The 12,179-nt window shown below is 30.0% G+C and overlaps 1 protein-coding gene across 4 annotated transcripts in view; it reads left to right on the forward strand.

The window, feature by feature from the left end:
- The first annotated feature begins 8,799 nt into the window (after positions 1 to 8,799).
- The window catches only part of hec (hector), a 52,139-nt gene continuing 48,759 nt past the window's right edge, over positions 8,800 to 12,179 (forward strand). The window contains exons 1-2 of one of the 4 annotated variants that reach the window (XM_036376913.2): positions 8,800 to 8,906; positions 10,496 to 10,861. The gene's annotated coding sequence lies outside the window, so the exon portion shown is untranslated. Of the gene's footprint in view, positions 8,907 to 10,492; positions 10,862 to 12,179 lie in introns of all 4 variants that reach the window. The other 3 variants (XM_070109950.1, XM_036376912.2, XM_070109949.1) reach the window with 3 other exon arrangements.

Below are 12,179 nucleotides of genomic sequence, written 5' to 3' on the forward strand. Positions count from 1 at the left end.
ACTTTAACACTGCGACATTGCAGCAGACTCGGGGGCGTCGAAAAAATACTTTTTTCGGCAACTTTTGTTTGCTTGCGACGCGTAACAGCTGCCAGTTGTCTCGCCCGCATACCAACGAAGCACATGCTAGCATACTTTTAGGCTCTAAATAACAACGAAAACATCTAAGTCGAGACGAGGCATCAAACAAACGGCACAGCGACAAGCATTTGTTATATTTTTTATGACACACACGCATGCTGCTGTAGGTGTGGCGGCAAAACACACATACATACACATTTGTTTTTGGCTTCGCGTTGGTGTGTCTGCCACAGCTGTCTGTTTTTCATTACGCCACTTGTCTGTCGCCTTTTTCAGACTCTCAGCGCAGCAACGTTGCTACTTTTATTTAGTTTGCCAGTTTTTTTTTTCATTTTTTAAATATTTTTTTTATTTTTATGCATCCTTTTTGTTGCTACTGCTTATTGTCTATTTTCGCTCATTCGTTCGCCTGTTGCTGCTATCATAAAACAAGCTGCAATCATATTTACTTAACACACACATACATACACATAGTTATGCAGCAACGTTCGAAGCACTTGCTTAGCCGTGCTGGCGGTGCGCCTGGGCGTATGCGCAACCTCTGTTGCCAAGCAGATATAAATCTTGCTTGTTTTTCTGCGCTGTCGCAGCTGCTGCGCTGCCACCGTCGTAAATAGCCATTAAAGGTGTGTTATTTGTTGCGCCAATTTATGCTTTCGCTTAGAATAATAACAGTTAGAGTGATTTTATTTTTCGTTGTTGTTTTGCTGTTTACGCGCGAACAGTGAAAATCAATGCAGCGCCTTTAAATCAGTAAAAGCAACAAATGTAAGTGCTTCAAAGGCAATTTCACTCTAAATTTAGCTAAAATATGCTATTGGTGTACGATTTTGTAGCAATTTGTAAAATTTAAAAAAGTGAGGTTAAGATCACAGTTCGAAGTACAGACTACAGCTAGAGTACGGAAGATTCTACTCTGCTTTAAAATCAACCTTTTTGTGCTTAATTTCCATTCTAGAAGTCCATGGATCCCAAAGCCTGCACGAAGAGCTTCAGCAAGAAGTTCAGACAGCACATGTCTATTTTGAGCAGGTAAAAACTTCATACCGCTCGACTCTAATTATGCCGGAACACAACATTATCATCTATGTTGAATATATATATAGAGCTGAAAGACTGCCTAAGACCAGCTGGTATTCACCTAAAAGCGCTATGACGATCATCGACTTATAGCAGCACATTTCGAGATAGAATGCGTTTTCTATGGTCTCTGCTCATAAGATATACTCTATAGCCTAATCTACCCAAACCAACAACCAACTGTATCTGTCAAGTAGAAGTGAATTAAAAGTGAACCTCGGAGCGGTGGTCTGAATATGTTGGATATGCCAAAGGGGTGACACAAACCCCGCTTCTAGCGTAGTATGGCTCCCCAGACAAAGCAAAGTGTACGCCATTTGCCAAACAAAACGCACTAAGAATATTAAATTCTTGCGCTAAGTTGGGCAAAACGGCTGTAGCAGCTAGCCAGCACCGCCTTGGCCGAGACGCTCAAAGAGCATAGGCAAGCGGACCGACGCGCCAGCTGGCTGTGTCATTGGCATGCAACACAATTACTTCAAAGGCCGATTAATTGCCTCACAGTCGGGCCAAATGAATTTTTAATTAAGCCACTGAACGCACAAAACCGCAAAGCACAGGGTAAAGCGAAATGAACCGAACCGAAAAAGAGAACAAAGTCCGTAAATGAAGTGCGAAAAAAGCGCAGCCTTGGACGTGCATGACATACTTTTTGCCTCAAAAATTCTTCTAAATAGCAACAACAATACATAGACGAAAAAAATGCCAGTGACATGGCATAAGTAATTTTCAAACACTTAAGGACTTTTAAAACAAGGCCATTTTGGGGGTAATGGCGTAATTAAGTAACGGAAAAGGTGGAATGCAAAGGAAAATTGAAAAATTAGCACAGCAATAAACTGGGCTGAACGGGTTAAAGGTTGATAAAGTGGCAAGCAGAAGGAAGACAAAGGTGTTAACTGAGAGAGTGTTAGAGAAAGAGAGAGAGAGAGCAGTGAGGAAAAGAGCTGAGGCAGGCAGCGGCGACGGCAGTTAGCTAAATGACCGCAGTACGTGAAAATTTTTAGGAAGCTCATAGGTTTGCAAGGCATGGAAGGGAGGTAAGAATGACAACAACATTTTCGCTGCTTTTTAAGGAAACCACAACAATTAGAGTATGTCTTATGCCACGACATTGACTGCACGCATAAAATGTCTTCATCACAAAAGGAAATTTTCACTTTCCAAAAATTGTCGATAAAAAAATATTGTTTAAGTTGTAGTACTGTTTTTTGACAATTCCGTTAGTTTTTAGGCGTATCGGGCTCCGCTAGAGTTGAGGGCTAGAATACCGAAATTGAGGTAAAAGGTGTGTCCTTTTGTTGTTGTTTTTGCAGCGTGGTCAGACCATAGGGAGAGGGGTGTCATTTGGGGACTCCTTGCACGCTGGACACATATTTGTTATGTCGGTGTAGATTCTGGATAAGTAGTAGTTTAATCTGCTACAGTATCCAGAACTAAGTTGCGCAAGGGTCACTTTTATTTCTCGGGCCAATTCGAGCTCTTCGTCTGCAATGCGTGGTGGTTTTACTCCAAGTATGCCATTTCATTGATAAAGAGTCGGTAAAGGGGTTGATGTCTTCCGTACTATTGTCAGCGTACTGTTCGATATCGGCATAAGGTTATTTTTCGGTGTGAGCGGTTTCCATATATTTGGTTTAGATTTTTTTTTTTTAATTTTTAAGAGAAGCTGGCAGAAACCGCAACGTATTTCAAACAATTTTCGATTCTTCTACGGTATTTATAGCATACCAGCATTACTTGGTTAAAGTAACTCAAGAAGTTCACATGAAAGTGACAAAGTATGCAAGTACAAACCTTCAAACTAAAAGCGTCAAGTTCTTCAGAGTTCTTTTTACTTCAAAACCTTCGACGCTTCCTTTATGGTACCATAAATGGCCTTCACTTCTATTATTAGTCATATATGCCATCATCTACCGTCGCTGATGAGAAATTCATGCTCTAACGCGCCTAAATGTAGATTGCTGATGAGAAACTTTAGTTCTGTAGTTTTGCGCCTAAGTGTAGACTATATATTTTTTTTTTAATTTTACAATATTAACTTCAATGTTTATGCCCTCTCTTCACTAAACTCTTTCTAAATACACACAAATATTTTCCTACAAATTTATTAAATTTCCATTTATTTTTTAAATGTTTTTTACCACAATTCTTCTTTTCTTCTTTGAATTTGAAGTAATTGTTTCTAATCTCTGTGGGCAGCTTCAGCCAGCATAATAAATATCACTGGCGGTTGACCACAACTCATGAGCAAACAGCAAAGTTATTGTTTGATAAATAAATAAAAATACTACTGCATGCGTATGTATGTGTTTCATGTGAAAAAGGTAAGCATTTAAAAAACTACAAAGTCAGGCAATTAATAAGCAAAAAATACATACATATGCAGGCGGGCCCAGCAACAGTTGCCACAGCAAGTTGTAAACAAGTCCGACCTCAACCGACTGGCAACTGAGTAGACCGACCACAAAGTCAATGTCAGCATAGAAATATTATAAAAATGCGCTTGTATAAGTATATGCCGATATATATATAGATTTGCTTGAATAGATATGTTTATAAAGACAGCTGCCTTGTTTTTTTTTTGTTTTGTTTTTGTTCGGCACAATTTTCCACTTTCTTCTGCTTTCAATTAAATTATGCTCAAGCCGCCTGAAAGTATGCTTTGTAAGCAAGTAGCGCTCACGTCAGCGTAGCTATCTGTTAGCTAAAGCGATTGGCTGCTTGTGATTACCTGGCAATAAAATAAATAAAGCTGAAGCGTAGGTGAATAAGTGAAAAGCAACATTATTAAGTGATCAGAGTTGAAGAGTGTGTGTAGGTAGCAAACAGCAACTTCAGTTCAACTCTCATTTAGACATAATATACATCTTGATAAGCAGAAATATAGACTTTTTATAGATATTGAAGCAGTCCTTGAGAGTGCAGGTGGCTATTTCGCTTTTTTGTGATGTGCTGTAAATATCACCAGGTAGCCTCGCCAGTGCGCAGGTAACTCTCAAGAGCATATGTGATGTGATATTGATGTGATTTAGAAGTTCCTATATGACCTGGAAGACAACTAGTTCGCAGCTGTCTTCATATAACAAGTGCAGGCATCGTGCCTAAGCAGTGCTTAGGTGACTGTCACTCCTTGATGTAATGTGGTGTCATGTAGCTGCGATTAACAGTCACAAAATGACCTTATTGCCTGGCCACTTCTTAGATGACTTGCAACAGATCAATCACAGAGTGAATTTTAAGTTTAATTTTTAAATTTATATTTGCAAATTCTTTTAATAATTTTTTTTTTTTTTTTGATTATGTTGGAAATAAAATCTTTTTTTTTGTGATTTTGGCATCAGGGTTTACGTACTTTTTTGTTTTTGAGTTCTTGCGAATTATGTTTTTAAAGTCACAAGCTGAATTTTAAGTTTAAATTTGAAATTTAATTTTAAAAAATATTTTAATTTTTGCATTCTTTGGAAAAAATTTTCTTTTGTTTAATATATCATATATATATTTTTATTTTTTTTGATTTTTTTGAATATGACTTTAAAATAACAAGGTAAATTTTTAGTTTGAATTTTTAAAATAATTTTAAAATTATTTAATTTTTGGCAAATAAGCTTTGTTTTTAATTTTGCCAACAGCTTTTTACATACTTTATTTGCATTTTTTTAAAACTTTTTGCATCCTGATCTAACAATAACAAGGTGAGTTTTTAGTTTAAATTTTTAAAATAATTTAAATTTTTTTTTATATTTAATTTCGGCATCTGTATCTGCTTATCCAAGTTAAAAAAAAAATTAAATAAATAAACTTAATTTAGAAACAAAATTTTAGTTAATAAATTTTAATTTAAAATAAGTTTTTTGCATTTTTGGAATATCTTTTGACCAATTCTATCCAAATTTCTCAAAATTTTTAAGTAAAGTTTTGACATAATTAAACAAATTTAATAATAAAAATTTTCATATATTATTAAAGAATTTTTTTCTATTTTTTTGGGCTTTTTGATTTTGTTTAATTAAATTTTCGAATCGAAATATTTAAGACACGAAATTTAGCATCCATTAAATCGAAAAAGCGCGAGTGAAAATAATTTGCAGTTTTCACTTCTCGCGGTGACAAATGAATGGATGCGGTAATTGTGGTTTTGGAATCGTTTCTCGAGATAGCCATCGACCACACGAACACACGTATGTAAACCGACAAACGAAATTACGCGCTGATCACTGATAGACGCAGCGCACAGCAAACGAACAAAAGGCAGGCAAAAATTATTCACCCGAACTTAAATTACATATCTCACTGAAAATGAATACATTTGTGGAAAGCTACACAGATTAACACACCTTCAACCACACACACAGGAGCTGAAAGCGGGTCAAAAACAACGTAATACTAAAATTACATCGGCGCAACAAAGCCTGACTATCCACAGGTAGTTAGCGCTTCACATTTACCATATTTGTGTCTGTGTGTATGTGTGTGTGTGTGTTATGTTACAATCGTGCAACTCTGCATTGCAGTAACAGCGTAATTAATTACTCTAATTATCGCGTAATTCAAAGAGCAACACCAACAAAGTTCCCAATGTGATAGGTAGGCAATTTGTAGGGCGTGTGTGGCAGCTGAGATGGGTGGGGGTAAAGGCTGTGGGGTGGCAGTCACACAAACTGTTGCTGTTTGTTACAATTAACATTTGTCATACGTGCTTTTGGATAGGGAGAGCCAAATGTGTTTACGCGCTAACTGCATCAATTTAATTGTTAATTTCAATTAAATTTAGTTAATTGTTTTTTTAACTTTATTCAATCATTATTCATAATCTGTCTAAAAATTAACTTTATTTTTATTTTTATTTTTAATAGTTTCATAATTTAAATTTAAAACAATTTTTATATATTCCACCATCTGTTTTTCTTAATTATTTTCTTCTAAATTTTTCTTTTTTTTAAATATTTTTTAAAATTAATTTTAAAGTTGTTATATTTTTTTAAAATAATTTTGAGATAATTTTTTTTATAAGTATATGCATAATTAATATAACAAATTTTCTTACATAATTTTTTTTTCGATTTTTATATAATTTTTTCAATTTTTAATAATTTATTTCTTTTAAATCATTTTGATAATTAATATTTTATTTCAATTATTAAAATTTAATTTGTATATTTTTTTAAATATAATTAAATAAAAAAAATTTTTAAAGTTTTTTATTTCTATTTTATTTTGTAAATGTTTATTTTAAGTATTTGAGCTTATTAATTTAATTATTTAATTAGAAATAAATTTTTAAAATTATTTTATTTTAATTTAAATTTTATTCAATTAATTTTTTTTATATTATTTCTATTTTGTTTTGTAAATGTTTATTTTCCGTAATAAAAGTAATAAATTTAATTTTTTAATTAGAACTGAATTTTTGAAATTATTTTCATTTAATTTAAATTACGATACATTTCAACATTTTTAATATAATAAGCTTAATGTTTTCATTTAATTGTATAGAATTACATTAATTGTAATTATTTCACTTAAATTTAAATTAAACTAAGCTTTTATTAATGAAACGTTTTTTATAAATTATTTTAAAATTAAAAAATACAGTTTATTAAAACCATTATTTTATTTAAAATTTTTGAATTTAATTTGTGAAAGCAATTTTAATCTAATTAATTATTAGTTATTTTTAGTTTAGTTTTATTTCTATTTAATTTTACAACATTTTATTCTTTCTTCCTTATCAAATTAATTTAATTTTTTAAATATAATTGAAATATCTAAAATTATTTTACTGTAATGTTAATTATTCTAATTTTCCGTATTTAATTAAAATAAGTTTTGAGTTTTGTTCTAAAAGTGTATGTCAAATTTAATTGTAATTTATTGATTATTTTTTTTTAGTTAAGCTTACATTAAATTAATTTGTTTAATAATTTGTTTTTTTGTTAATTTTATTTTAATTCAAATTAATTTTAAAACTTAAGATTTATATTTAATTTCAAATTAAGTTAGTTTTATGTATTTTTATTTATTTACTTCTTGGTGTACTTAATTAATTATAATGTAAATTGGTTTAATCAAATTATTTTTTATTTTTTTAAAAACAAATGTAGGTAATATTAATTAAGTTAACAGCAATAATTTTCCTAATTAATTAAGTACAATAAAATATTTTTTATTTAAATCAAAAACATTAAATTTAAACTAAATTATTTTATGAAAGAGTTATTATTTATCATTCATTACAAAAATTTTTGCATTGAAAAGTTGGTTTTTTAAATTTATTGACATATTTTGGATCTTACTTCATATCACTATTTATTAGTGAACCAAAGAATTTCACTTCTGAGTGTGAAAAAACAAAATTAAAAAGTTAAAAATAATTTAATTTTAATTATACTAAAAGTTTATACGAAACAAATTATAACAAATAAACTTTTTCAATTAAAAATTCGTTTTTTCCTTAAGTTAATAAATCGAATATAATATAATATTATAATTTTTTTAATTCATTCAGTTAATTAGTATAATTAAATAAATTTTTTTCAATTAAAATTACTTTTCTTTCCAAATTCAATAAATCAAATATTATTATTTTTTAATTAATTTAAATAACTTCCATAATTTTTTCTTAAATTCAAGGAAATACATTTTTTATTTAATTCGATAAAAAAAATTATTTACACTACATTTTAAAAAAAAAAATTGTGATTGATCAATATTTACAAAAAATAAAAATAAATAGTTTAATTAAATTAAGTTAATTTTACACCAATTTTTATTTAATTTTTATTTGATTTAAGATATCTAAAAATTTTGTTTTTCTTTAGTAACGCGTACGCAAGCATAAACGAATGTATGTATTTCATTTAAAATGCAGCCCTTTTATATGCCGCTCGTATCCGCTTCAACGCGACCTTTGCCCTTTTCGGTTAGTTTGCAGATCCTACCATTAAATTTCGCTGTGTGTCCGTTATATTTATGTATGTGCTAATGTGTTGGTGTAAAATTTAACACTTGTCGTTGACCGCCACAACCGCACTTTCGGTGGCATTGTTACTCTAAGCCATGCAAAGCTCACGCCCACACACGTACAGGCGAGCACACAAAGCAGCGTTGCGAAACTGAATTTCGGTCAGAGCTCAGCCTACCCAAAAATGCACATTTAAGCAATAAAACCAATAGCTGTTTGGGAAGAGAGCCAAAAAATTTTCGATTTTGTATAATTAACAAACAAAATGTTTAAATTTGAAAAAAAAAGTATTAAAATTAAATTCGAACTATTACTTTTTTTGTTTACCAATTTTTTATTTAAACTCCAAAATGCCTCAATTTGTTAACAGACACCCAAGCTATAACAGTAATGAGAGCTTTTGTAACTTTAATTATTGTCGCGAACTCATTACGCTTATGAAAAAGCTCCTGAAAACGGTTTGAGTTTATACTTCGTATGCGCTGAAGCTTTCTTCAACTATTTCAACTAATTTCAACAGAAAGTAATATTATCGAAAGCTTTCTACAAAAGCACGGTTGTATGAAAAAAAGCTTTTTATCAATATTTTTTTGACACTGACGAAGGCACGAATGGCATGCCACTGCTTTCACATAAGTGCACTGTTGACACAGCATCAGCCGGCAGGCGAAAAACGAAAAACTTCTCGGCAGTAAATCATTCATGCGCTTGACAACGCCGTGAACGGACGCGCCGGCTCGGGCAAATAAATCAAGGTGGTGAAACTGAAAGTGAGTGAGAAGTAAGTGGAAAGAGTGTGAAATTTATTTTGGCGGGAAATTGGTGAAACAAAGAAGTTAAATCAGAGTGGGATAAAAAATCATAATTAGTTAAAATTTTATATTTTGAAATTAATTATATTTGAAAAGTGAAAAAATTCCAAGAATTTGTAATCACAAATAAATCGAATGAAAAAAAAAACACATTAAATGAAGAAAAAAATGTGCTTCAAAATAATTTTACATTTAAAAATTATAATTAATTTAAAAAATGTAATTAAATAAAAACGTTTTGAAAAATAAAATTTCAAAAAAAAAATACTTTTTAAAATAAAACAAATAAATTCTTGATTAAAAAAAAGTAATTTTTAAATAAAACAAATAAAATCTGAAATTTAAAAAAGTTAAATTTTGCTTTGGTGTTCTAGCGTCGCTGTGCACAAAACTATTGTTCAACTCAAAAAGTTCGAAAAGCCACGTTTCAGTTTCCGACATTTTTTCTTAAAGTAAATTATAATAAAAATTTAGAAAAAAGCTTACACTAGTTTACTTTTAGAACTGTAAACATTTCTTTTTTAAACAAACTAATTTTATTCTAAAAATTTCAATTTTTTTTTTTCTTAAACATTTTAAAATATCAATTTTTGTTATGTCAAGAAAATATAAAAAGTTTCTTTATTTTATGAATTTTTTTTAATTTAAACTTAAAGAAATTATAAAAAATAAAATTTTTTTCGTTCTTAATCTCAGAACACTTCATTTTTGAAATATAAGTTCATAATTGAAAAATTTTTAACTTTCTATTTTTATTTTTAAAAATTTAAGATATCAATTAATTTTTAGGCAAAAAAATATTAATTTTTTGCTGACAATTTTAATCAGAAAAAACTTTAAAAACACTACTTTTTACCATTTTTTATCTTAAAAAATTTATTTTTTTAATATAATTAAAAATAAATTTATTTAGAACATTTTTTCGACTACTATTCTTAAGAACATTTGAAAAATTTATTTATTTTGCATTTTAATCTTAACAATAAAAAAAAGCATCACATTTCTATATTTGAAAATCAAAATTTTTTTCTCTATATACATTGTGTTTTAGAAAATTCTAAATTTTAGACAAGATCTTAAAAGTTTTAACAAAATTTTAACAGTAAACATTTGTTTTATAATTTTTTTCTTATAATTTTTTTTTGTCGAAAGTAGCAAAAGTTAAAATAAATTTTCGAGTTTTAATCTTAAAAATAAAATCAAAGATAACAATTTTGACTATTCAAATATGAAAGTTTTTCACTCTTTGTATACGTATAAAATTTAAAGTTTTAGATAACTAACTGCAAATAATTTGAAAAAATTTCTAATATATTTGAAAATATATAAAAGTCGGTTTTATTTCTTAATTTTGATTGAAGAGCTTTCGAGGAAGTACTATTTTAATTATTTTGAATATCTTTGTACATAATCAGTAAGAAACAAAAAATATATTGATTTGAAAATACAATGTATAAAGTTTATTCTAAAACAAAAAAACTATACGCGTTCAACAATAATATAGATATACATTTATAGTATATATAATGTATATAATATATTAAAAAATTCAAAGCAGATCCACACATGTCGTAAAGAAGTGACAGTATCTTGAAATAACTCTACAGAAAAAAATCTCAAACAGTTAACAACAATTTATTATTGTTTGGCTACCCAAGCGCCGTCTATTTAAAAATCTATTATTGAATTATGATTAAATAAAGGCACAGCAGAAACACACATCAACATATGCCGACCCAGATCAATGCATAGACACTCAACGCAGTGATTGAAATCAACACGTCCGCCGTTCTGCCTTAAACAGCTGATGCCCGCTTTCTCCGGTGGACACATAACGCCGCTTCAGCCACGGAGATTTGCTTTTATCGCACACTTTGCCGCAAAGTGAGTGTAAACAAAGACGTTGCAAACATAAATTCAAGAGGTAAACAAAAGAATTTAGAAAATAAAAGTAGAAATTCGTATGCGAAAGAGAAGTACATAGGTATATACAAATACACATGGCTCAGTGAGAGTAATTGCATATGAGTAGTTCGTTTATTTTATTATTTGAAATTTTATTTATTGAAATGAGCTGTCTTAAGCATTGTTTTACCCTACATAGGGTACATTAACTTTGCCATGAAGTTTGTAACACCGTCGACGGAAACGTCGGAGGCGCTTAAAAACATATAATATACATACCTATATAAATAATCAGTATGACGAGCTGCGTCGATTAAGTCATGTCCGTCCGTCTGTCCCTCAGATTTTGAGAAATCGATCTGAATTCTTGCACACGTCCATTTCTATCCAAGAAACTGTTCATTTGCCAATATCGGACCACCATATCTTAAGAAATTATTTAGATCGAACCACTATAGCATATAACTGCCATAGAAACTGAGCGATCTGAAACCAATCTTTGTATGGAAAACTTTTTTATTTGACAAGATATTTTCGTGAAATTTAGCATGCCCTCTTTTTGAAGACAATGGTATTATCTCAGAAGAAGTAATTTAGATCGCACTATTATGGCATATAGCTGCCATACAATATGGCTATAAAAATTTTCATTCCTTTAATAAAAATTCTCCACCTCTTTGCTATCTTCAGCTGAGTGATATATTGTATTAAACTTTATTGAGCACAGGAAACACAAACCTTCATCACAGAACAATAATGCTTTAAATTGCTTTATTTACAATACTTTTGTAAACAACAGAAAAAAGTCTTCCAAAAGAGCCAATAGATCACACAAACTGTGAACTATGTTGTTAGTGTGAAGAGCTCATTTAGTGCCTATTTCGCTTTATAAATGTCGGAATTCGGAATGAAGGAACTCTGATTAAAGTCTTTTGTGAACTTGTGAACTTTCCAACAGGCGCTCAATGTTCATTGTTGCAAATTTTATTGAAAATCTCGTATGAATGTAGTATTATTCTGCTTTGATTTTAATTTAAGTTCGTATGCCAAATTGCTTGGGCTTTCCGTACTCCACAAAAATGCTTGAAAAAAGTAAACACGGCAGTTGCGGGCTCGCCAAATATTCGATGCATGAGCACAGATGTCTAGTCAAGTATTTAGTTTTTTTTCATTCCTATCTAAATTTGTCAACTGCTCTCTCTGGATTCCAGATAATAATCAATGTATTTGCTGGAAAGTACAATATTATTCAGAGCCTACAGTTCTATCTCATCAATCTTGTTTATATAAGTTTTTGCACAGGCTTCGTTAACGGTTATGCTATTTTCACCTCGACC

The sequence above is a fragment of the Bactrocera oleae genome, chromosome 5, assembly GCF_042242935.1.
Source record: "Bactrocera oleae isolate idBacOlea1 chromosome 5, idBacOlea1, whole genome shotgun sequence".
NCBI lineage: Eukaryota > Metazoa > Arthropoda > Insecta > Diptera > Tephritidae > Bactrocera > Bactrocera oleae.